Source organism: Diabrotica undecimpunctata, chromosome 7 (genome assembly GCF_040954645.1).
Source record: "Diabrotica undecimpunctata isolate CICGRU chromosome 7, icDiaUnde3, whole genome shotgun sequence".
In the NCBI taxonomy this organism is placed as follows: Eukaryota; Metazoa; Arthropoda; class Insecta; order Coleoptera; family Chrysomelidae; genus Diabrotica; species Diabrotica undecimpunctata.
The window spans coordinates 15,916,847-15,926,265 of NC_092809.1; positions in this window are offsets into that span (position 1 = coordinate 15,916,847).

Below are 9,419 nucleotides of genomic sequence, written 5' to 3' on the forward strand. Positions count from 1 at the left end.
TAATAGATCGACGCAAATTCCCGCATTCGCTGACGATATAGTTATAGTGGGCAGAAGTATGAGAGACATGGTACAGTGTTTTACAAGGCTTGTGAAAGCAGCAAGTGAATTAGGACTTGTGGTAAACGAGGAAAAAAACAAAAATATGTTTTGGTTTCTAAAATCCCCTGAAATATCCAATAGAGAATTCAAATTACCAACCATACTTTTGAGCAAGTCAAAGAATTCACATATCTTGGATCGCTAGTAAACGCAACAAACACGACAAGTGACGAAATAAAAAGACGCATAGCACTAGCCAACAGAACTGTTTACAGTCTCCAGAAACATTTAAAAAATAAAAATACAAAACGTGCATTAAAGCTCAATATATACAAGACCTTAATAAGACCGGTTTTGATATATGGGACTGAAACGTGGACCTTATCTCAAAATGATTAAAGACTTCTTGGTAATTTTTAAAGAAAAATTCTTAGAAAGATTTTTGGGGCCGTAAATGAAAGTAGGCTATGGCGACGAAGATACAACTTTGAACTATATCAGTTATACACCGATACAGATATTGTGAAAATAGATGGGCTAGACACATGGGTTAAGATGTCAGATCACAAATACATTAAGAAATTAACATTTCCAAAACCAGAGGGCACAAGAAGTAGGGGACAACCACAAAGGAGATGGATTTATGATGTTAAAGAAGACCTACAGATTTTAAGGGTCAAACTATGGAGGAGAGTTACCAGGAATCGACAGGAATGGCGACTTCTTTGTGAGCAGGCCAAGATCCACAACGGATTGTCGAGCTACTTATGATGAATAAGATTACCATAAGTGTGCCTTAATATGCACGTCACTAACTATTTATCAGATAAGCTAAAACAGGACTGATTTAGATATGTGAAAAATTAATGAGCATTAAGATCCTCAAGAAAAAGTTCAAAATTGACATCGATTAACCGAGAAATGCCTGTGACAGAAACTATCGCTGATAAAACTGAAGATAAAAACTTATGGAAATGTCTAATTGCAGAACAGAAAAAAGAATGTAAACCGAATAATGATAATTAACAATTTTTTTAAAAGCAGTCCTTAACTCGCATATAATCTCTAAGATGGCTATTTTTAGGGTGGCTAACTAACAGAGTACTTAAAAAGCCATAAATAGTCCAAATAAAACTTTAATAAACTAGATTTTTTAACCAGGTCATTACTTTATCTTGTTGACACGAAATCTTGCGCCGAGAAAAATGTGAAAGATACGCCTCTAAAACGGTAATTTTATACAAAACTCATAAATTTTAACATTAAACGAAGTATAGTGCTTGCCGACGGAAGTGTCGTAAGGAAATGCTTTAAAATTTACGAGAAAGGCTTTTTTTAGAAAACGCTCCCTTCTGAATACGTACATGCACTCTTAAAAAATTAGATTGAATTTATAAATACAATCAAATCAAAATCAGTCCGTAAAAGTGGATTATATACTGTTTCCAGAAATAGCCTTTCAAGTCATAAAAATATTAACGATAATTCACTACGAAGTTTACAAAAAAAAAAAAATAAAAAGACAACCACAGAGAAAGAAGGAATGACTGCTGCAGCTAGGTAGGTCGAATAGATAAAACTATGATTTATCTTCTTCTTCTCATTGCACCGTCTCCTTTCGAAGGTTGGCGATCCAAGAGGCAATTGTAGTTTTGGAAACTGCTTCGCGAAAGACCTCTGCGGATGAGCTGTCGAACCATCTCCTCAGGTCTTTCAGCCACGAGTTCTGGCGTCTTCCTACTGATCTTTTGCCCTGTACTTTTCCTTCAAGTATAACTTGAAGCAATTCATATCTTTCGCCTCTCAACACATGACCCAAGTATTGCATTTTCCTCTCTTTGATTATTCTTAGTAATTCTTTTTGTTTACACATGCGACGAAGTACCTCAACATTAGTAACTCTTTGTACCCATGGAATCCTCAACATTTGTCTGTATATATAAATTTCAAAGGCATCTATTCTTTTTTCTATTTCAGAATCCGTTGTCCAACTTTCACAGCCATACAGTAAGACAGAAAAAACGTAACATCTGATCATTCGGATTCTAAGCTGTAGACTAAGGTCTGATCTTGTAAAAAATGTTTTCATGCTCATGAATGTTTTCCTTGCTTGTTCGATTCTTATAGAATTTCTTTTTTTTTTTTGATTACACTGACTATTGATATTTGTTCCCAAATATTTTATGGAATTTACCTGTTCTATTATTTGACCCTTGGCATACACCTGCACGTTTATTAGTGTCTTTCAAAATACTAAAGTTTTAGTTTTGGAAACGTTTAGATGTAAACCGAACATTTCGCTGTGGTGAACTACCGCATTTATTATATTTTGTAGTTCTTGTGCGTTGCTAGCTATTAAGACGGTATCATCAGCATATCTGATGTTGCCTATGCTGATTCCGTTAGTCTTAATTCCGCCTTGGACCTCGTCTAATGCTTCTCTGAATATAGACTCTGAATACAAATTAAAGAGTAGCGGTGATAAGACGCAACCCTGTCTCACTCCTCGTCTGATTTGTATGTCTTCGGATGTTGTGTGCTCTATTTCAATTGTTGCCGTTTGGTGCCAGTATAGTTCTGAGAATATGATTTATCAATCAAACGTTTTTATAATGTTTTATATCGTATTATTAGAATTTAGTCTGTCTTGGCGTGGGTGTCCTCAAGTCCGAAAGGGTGTGCCGCATGGTTGATAGAGAATGTTCCTACAGATGTTTAGGCACTCGTGAATCAACTGGCGAGATGCTACAGAACAGCAGATATACCAATACTGATTTGAATCTAATGAAGATTAACTTTCCATTGGATTTGATAATCATATTATGCTTTATTCGACCGCAATACTAACAAAGAAACGTAAACTATTGTTCGCGTCGCGTCGATTATTATTCACTAGTCACTGCACTACTGCTACTGAGGACAGCGGACGGATCATTTACAGCGTCGATGATAACGTGGGTTAGGTGGAGGTAGAGGTGAAGATTTCTGACGGCAATATTTTGATTGGAAGGTGGAGCGGAAGATATTTTCTCTATGAGGGGTCTTCGTGTCAAAGGAAATGGAATGTTTATAAATCCTATTTTGAATTCTACGATTTGTTTGGACTATATAAGATCGGGGGCAGTCTGCACAAGGAATTTCATAAACTCCGTGTTTTTCATTTGAAAAGTTGTCTTTGATTGATCGAACAAGATATGAAATTTTGTTAGGGGTAAATATTGTTTTTATTCTGAAGCTATTTTCTTGTGACATGTTAAAGTAATTACTATTGAAATAGGAATAAGCCACAATTAAAGGTTAAAGTACGTTTATTGACGTTTCAACTTCCACTTCGGAAATCGTTCTCAAAATACAAACATTAGTAAATTAAACAAATTTTGTTTTTTGTTACTTGGTGAAAAAATTTATTTTTTTTTAAATAACAATCGTATAAAATCAGAACTTGGTGTTTATTGAAAGTAAACTAAATGCACGACCAAATACTTACCGTGTCGGGATAGTATTATGAGGTTTTTTCCTGGTTTTCCCTCATAATTTACTATGGAATCACTAACAGGAGATTTTTACTGTCATCATGGCATGTGTTTGTCTTTTTAAAGACGAATTACATGCTATGATTTTTTCTGACGGATATTCTCAAGTTAAAGTTGATTTCATGTAATCGAATGAACTATCTTACAAGTAAAGTCGTCCCAGGAACGCAACTCAACAATATTGGCAATATTATTTTATAACGGGTACAGTTGTTTGTGGCCAAGTGATTGGCCACTTTCATAAAAATCCGAAATATTAGGATTTTCAGAAACTATAAGGAAATAAATTTATTTGCATTGAAATTTGGCAACATTGTTATATATTTGATCTATAGCTATCATCTCTCTCAGTTAATATTATCTAGTTTTTACGACGTGTGTTGTTCGAAGCTTAATAGATGCATCCAGTTTTAAGAGTTTTTTAAAGAATTTGTTAAGGAAAGCTATTCACGAGGTGAGTTATCTTGGCTAATAGTATTATGTATCTGGGTATATTAATGCTATCCACGATTTAGACTACAGAAACAGGTGGAATCACAAATTATATACAAGATACCTCTATCATCACAGAAACCCATATATTTCAGATACTACACTTAACCCTGTAGATGGCAATGAAATTATATGCAACGTACATGATATTCCTGTTATTACAGAAGAAAATTTAGTTTCGGATGTTCGAGTTTAACTTCCAGAAAACGGGGATATTACATATTATAATATAAAAGACGTCACAGAAGATACAATGACTTTAGATATTCAATCGACATCCAATAATCTGCCTTTAGTTAATCAAGACAACTCAATATCGAAAAATATTGACAGCTCAGTCGACAAATTCTTGTTTTGGCCAAAAACCCCAGAATGGGCAAAAGGCAAACAGAAAAGTTGCATTTCGTCTGTAGAGGAAAACGTTAATCTGCCCACAATTGATAACATACTTTTTAATGCCTGCAACAATATGAATTTATCAAATTAAAAGAATACGTCGCAAAGCAAATGTACAAATTTGGAAACCAGCAAAGAAAAGTACTGGTAAGCCGGCTAAAAGAAAGTTATTTTTTGAAACTGAGGGATATCCAGAACATGAAAAAATACAAATTCTCTCAGATATAACGGTGAAACAATCAGACGATACCAACCCACCTGTAAATAACCTTTTGTATACAGGATTGTGTTATTGTGATAGTGATCTTGTTCCTATTATACACCTAAATCAAAAGTTGGAATTAAAAATGTATATTTTGTGTTAGAGGCTACCATATTGGTACTTGTGGAAACAAACAACAAGAAATTGAAAACCTAAATAGTTTTGTGTGCCTTACCTGTACAAAAAAAAAAGAAAATTAGGAATTTTATGAATGGCCAGTACTGTAATTCTATATGCCAATAACTATGTTTGTATGGCTAATAACTGTGCAATTCTGTAAGTTTTCAAATTTGTGTTAATTTTTGATATACCTTATTATTTCTGATTAAAATAACCTGAGTTTGTATAAAATTTGATGTTTCGTTGCTATTAAAAAACCGTTACAAAATATTTCACTGTAAAAGATACCTACCAATTTACAATTTTAATTCAATTGGCAATTTCAGAAGTGGCTAATCACTGTACCAGTTCCTCTATTGCACAAATTCTTCTGCAGTCTCATAGCCAAGATGATATTAAATACCCTATAAATAGACTAACTGTTACAAGCTGTTTAGAAAAGCAAAATCACCTTAAGATGACAAGTTACTGATAATATACGCAGTTCACTAGCTTTTTTTAATAATAAGAAATTGAGCACCAAATTTCATCATCTGTTTGATTCGACGTGACGACTTGAAATCTAAAAGTTATTTCCTGTGTAAAATAAAGTACATTATGTGCTGTTTTTATTTTTATGCAGTTTGGTCTTAATATCGTGTTTTAATCAGATTAGTAATTTACTCCATTCACTAACAAATTTTGTCACAAAAATACATAAATACTAGTCTTGCTACATAGCAAAACGTATCAGTCTAGAAAATTCAATTATCGGCATCTGTTATACCCATTATAGGCCATAAATTCCTTACTTACAGGACATCCAATACCTTTTATGTTGCCATAATCTAATTTTCTGGAAGGAAAACTATTTTCGCTGATACAATTGAATACCGACCCACAGGGGACATCATTTCCACAGTCTACTAATCGACGTACCATTTATCAAACCGCAAACTTCAATTGTCTCAAGTATCGCACAGCCACAGTCAACAACGATAAAGTTGCTGACGCGTTTCTATTTCGACCGTTTAATGACCACTGCGTAAAAAGCTGCACAGGGCCTTTGTTCATGGACGTAGTCAATATTTAGTACACGCAAATTACAAAATTATTTTAAAAATAATTTATTACAATATCAAAGAAAATATGTACTTAAGAAATATCTGTGTATACGTAAGACTGATAGAAAATTTAGAATTACATATTATGTATGTTAGAGGTGGGCTAAATATCACTTCCCTGTGATTTAACATCTGTGATTAGAAAATAATAATCACGACCTGTAAATAATAACAAAATATACTATGAATATGATTTCATTCTTACCCTACGTCTGTCGTTCTTAATCGTTAAAACGTGATATATCACATTCTCGTCTCAGTCGCAAAGTTGTGAAATGAGAGATGTGTAAGAGGATAATAAGTAATGGGAGAGAGGTAGTCGGCGGTATTGTGAAGTCTCTGTCTTATGAGGAATGCAATAGCAAAGACAATATTTTATTATCTTTGGAGGAATATGAACACCGCTAGTTTAGTGTAATATTGGTACGTCGTAAACAAATATTATTTGAAGAAAATGAAAAAGGGTATTTAGAGTTTTAATTTATTAAATATCGTATTTGTATCGATATTCTCATTGCCTAGTGATCTCAACATTGAGGACTAGAATTTCAAACACCAGTAAATAAAACAAAATAGAAAAAAAAGGAAAGTGCCAAAGCTGAGAGATGCAACAATTGCAGAACGGTACTAGGAAATCTTAAACAACAGGCTAAGGAATCAAAATTTTGGTGGAAAAATGTGGAAAATTTTTAACGTACACGGTTGGGTAGATTGGGTGCGAGTACGCGTGTTATTATTTTGTCTTAAAGTTGTTAAGTTATATTGGCTAAGTCACTTTGCTTTTGCTAGTTTTCTTTAATAATTATGTTGTTAAAATTGATTGACGACGGTCTAAGTGACCATGAAAATTATGGTAATGAGTAATGACAGCAAGCTGGAGTTTGGTGAAGTTATTGCACTAACACACATAGCGTGATCCATATTTCGTATGGAAAAATAATACAGTAAGATGAAAAAAACATTGTCCATCGAAAAATGGACAATGGATAATATTCTATAATTACCGGGAGTAAAAATTATGTAAAATCAACTAAAACTACGCACGTCATCTGATAATGCTTATTTGATCAAGAAAAGCTGTCGGCTATAACCAACTATAAAAATTTAAAATAAGTCATTCTTTTGGGAGAGGGGCAAAAAACCTACAAACATTTCTGAAGTAAAGGCGCTAATTGATATTCTCTACCTTGCTGGAGTAAGATATGAACTTGAAAGATCTTTGGAGAACTGATGTCAGGGGCATTAAAGATTTTCGACTTAGTATCAATAAAACCAGATTTTAATTCTTTATGAGATGTGTTCGAGTTGATGATATTTCGCGGCCATAGGGAGACTAACTATTTCTTTACACAGTTCCTTACGGGGAAATACCCTTTCAGCGCCTACTTGGTAAGGATAGTGAAGTAAGAACACGGCAACTGCGTGGACTGAGGGGTAAACGACATGGCGGAACACTGTGTGTTCGATTGAAAAAGGTTCACCAACGAGGCGCGGAGCTATACGGACGAGTGGCAGAAGTTAGGGCAAATAACATAATGGAAGTGGCGGGAAGAGGAAAAAATGAACAAAAAATAATCATGGGAACTAGAATAATAAAAAGGAAAGAGATCCTAGAAAGAGAACGACAGCAGGCATAAACGCTAAAGTGAAAAATAGAACAGAAGGAAGCTGCGCATGCATGTTAAAATTGTCTAAACAAGACTAGTCGCGAGTGTATAGCTAAGGGTGGTTTTAGTTGGTAGGCAGGACATCATGGACGCACCCGAGGGCACGACTTCCAAGAGGGGAAATGCACTCTTTACTTCGAATTTAACACGCGTCTTTAGAAGATTTTTACACTATAAAAAAAAGACTAAGATTGCAAAAAAAAATATGCAAAATATAAATCTGTGGTTTGAAACCAGAACAAGGACCATCAGATAGACGGTACCCAGGGCCGTTGGTCGCTGTAATTTGTGTGAATGGAAAAAGAACAGAAAAACGAAATATTTTTGTCATCATTGTGGAAAATATCTATGCTTACAACACATACATGCTTTGTATGCTACCTGTGTTGAAAATTTGTTAATAATATATATTCAAGCTTTGTGTTTTACAACAAATAGGTTTTTATTTCTTTATTTTAGCTTTTTTGAAACATTTCATTTTTTATTACATTAAATCATCAACGTGAAGAGAATGTGTCCTTATAAAGATTGATTTTTTTTCTTATCAATAAAATTATTTAAAATTTATCTGTGTTTTAATTCAAAAATGACCAAAATTAAAATTATTTAAGTCAGAAATTGAAAATAGCGGATCCGGAATTCGTCCTAAATTTTGATGCGAGTAATGGAAGGTTAAGGTCTTTAATAATATATAAATAAAACAAAAATAAGTAAAGGACAATGTATCCGTTAACTAAAATAGGTAAACGGTATGTATAAAATAGAAGATTTTGTATAAAAAAAACTATAAAATTACTCGCTTCGGCGGTACACAAGAACCAGTCCAGTAAGTAGCTTACAAGCTCTGGCTAACGAACTGCCCTTAAGCCAACAAAGGAAACGCGTGTGCCCTTAGTGAAAATTTAAAAAGTGTATTAACGTCAAACTTACAGTCTTTATTAAGTTTTCTTAAAATGACTAAACTATATACCAGATTGTAAAAATTTTTTTTTAATGTAACAATATGTATCTAACTGTGTATGTCTCCCCGCTAATAACCCTTAGTGGCTGATGCGGGTATATTTGTTTAAACAAAAAGTTTTTCCCTTTCAAAGCTAAGGTTTGTATATACCTTTTCTAGGTGTTTCTTTGTATAGTCAGCCTTCTGGTTTGTAGTGGAAAGTTGATCTCAGGATTCTTTATACTGTCACTGTCCTTATATATTTTTCCATTGTCATTTATAGTTCCTGATTTTATTTGTTTTTGTATATTTTCAACAGGAATTTGTCCTTATTCTTCATAATAATTCTACAGTTCTTATATAATTAAAAAGTAACTCATTTTTTAAAAGTTTTGGGTAAATATCCTTTCTATCCCACTTAGAGCCCCGTGGGTTTCTCAATTTGGTTTCCCGCATCGGCTATGTGCCATTTATCAGGAGGGGACCCGCCCACTAGACCGAAACGTCAAAACCTGGACTACTTACTTTGTCATTTTCAAGTCACCCCTAGAATAAGTGAGTCATTGATACAGACTACAATAGCAGTTATGTAATGATTGGGACCGTAAATTCTGCGACGGATTTAATTGTTTTTGACGTACTGCACTCATGTTGTAAATGGAATGAGAGAATGTCATTAACATGTTCATATGTGAAATAAAATATTCTTGGTACAGATTTTTAGAACTTTTTTATTCCTTTAATTTTAAAGCAGGAAAAAAAAAGGAAATGATTTTATCCGTTTGTCTGTTTTTTTATTGAAAAATTTACCGCATCCAATATGGGATGATTAGCAGGAATACAGTGTAGATTTACAATTAGCAT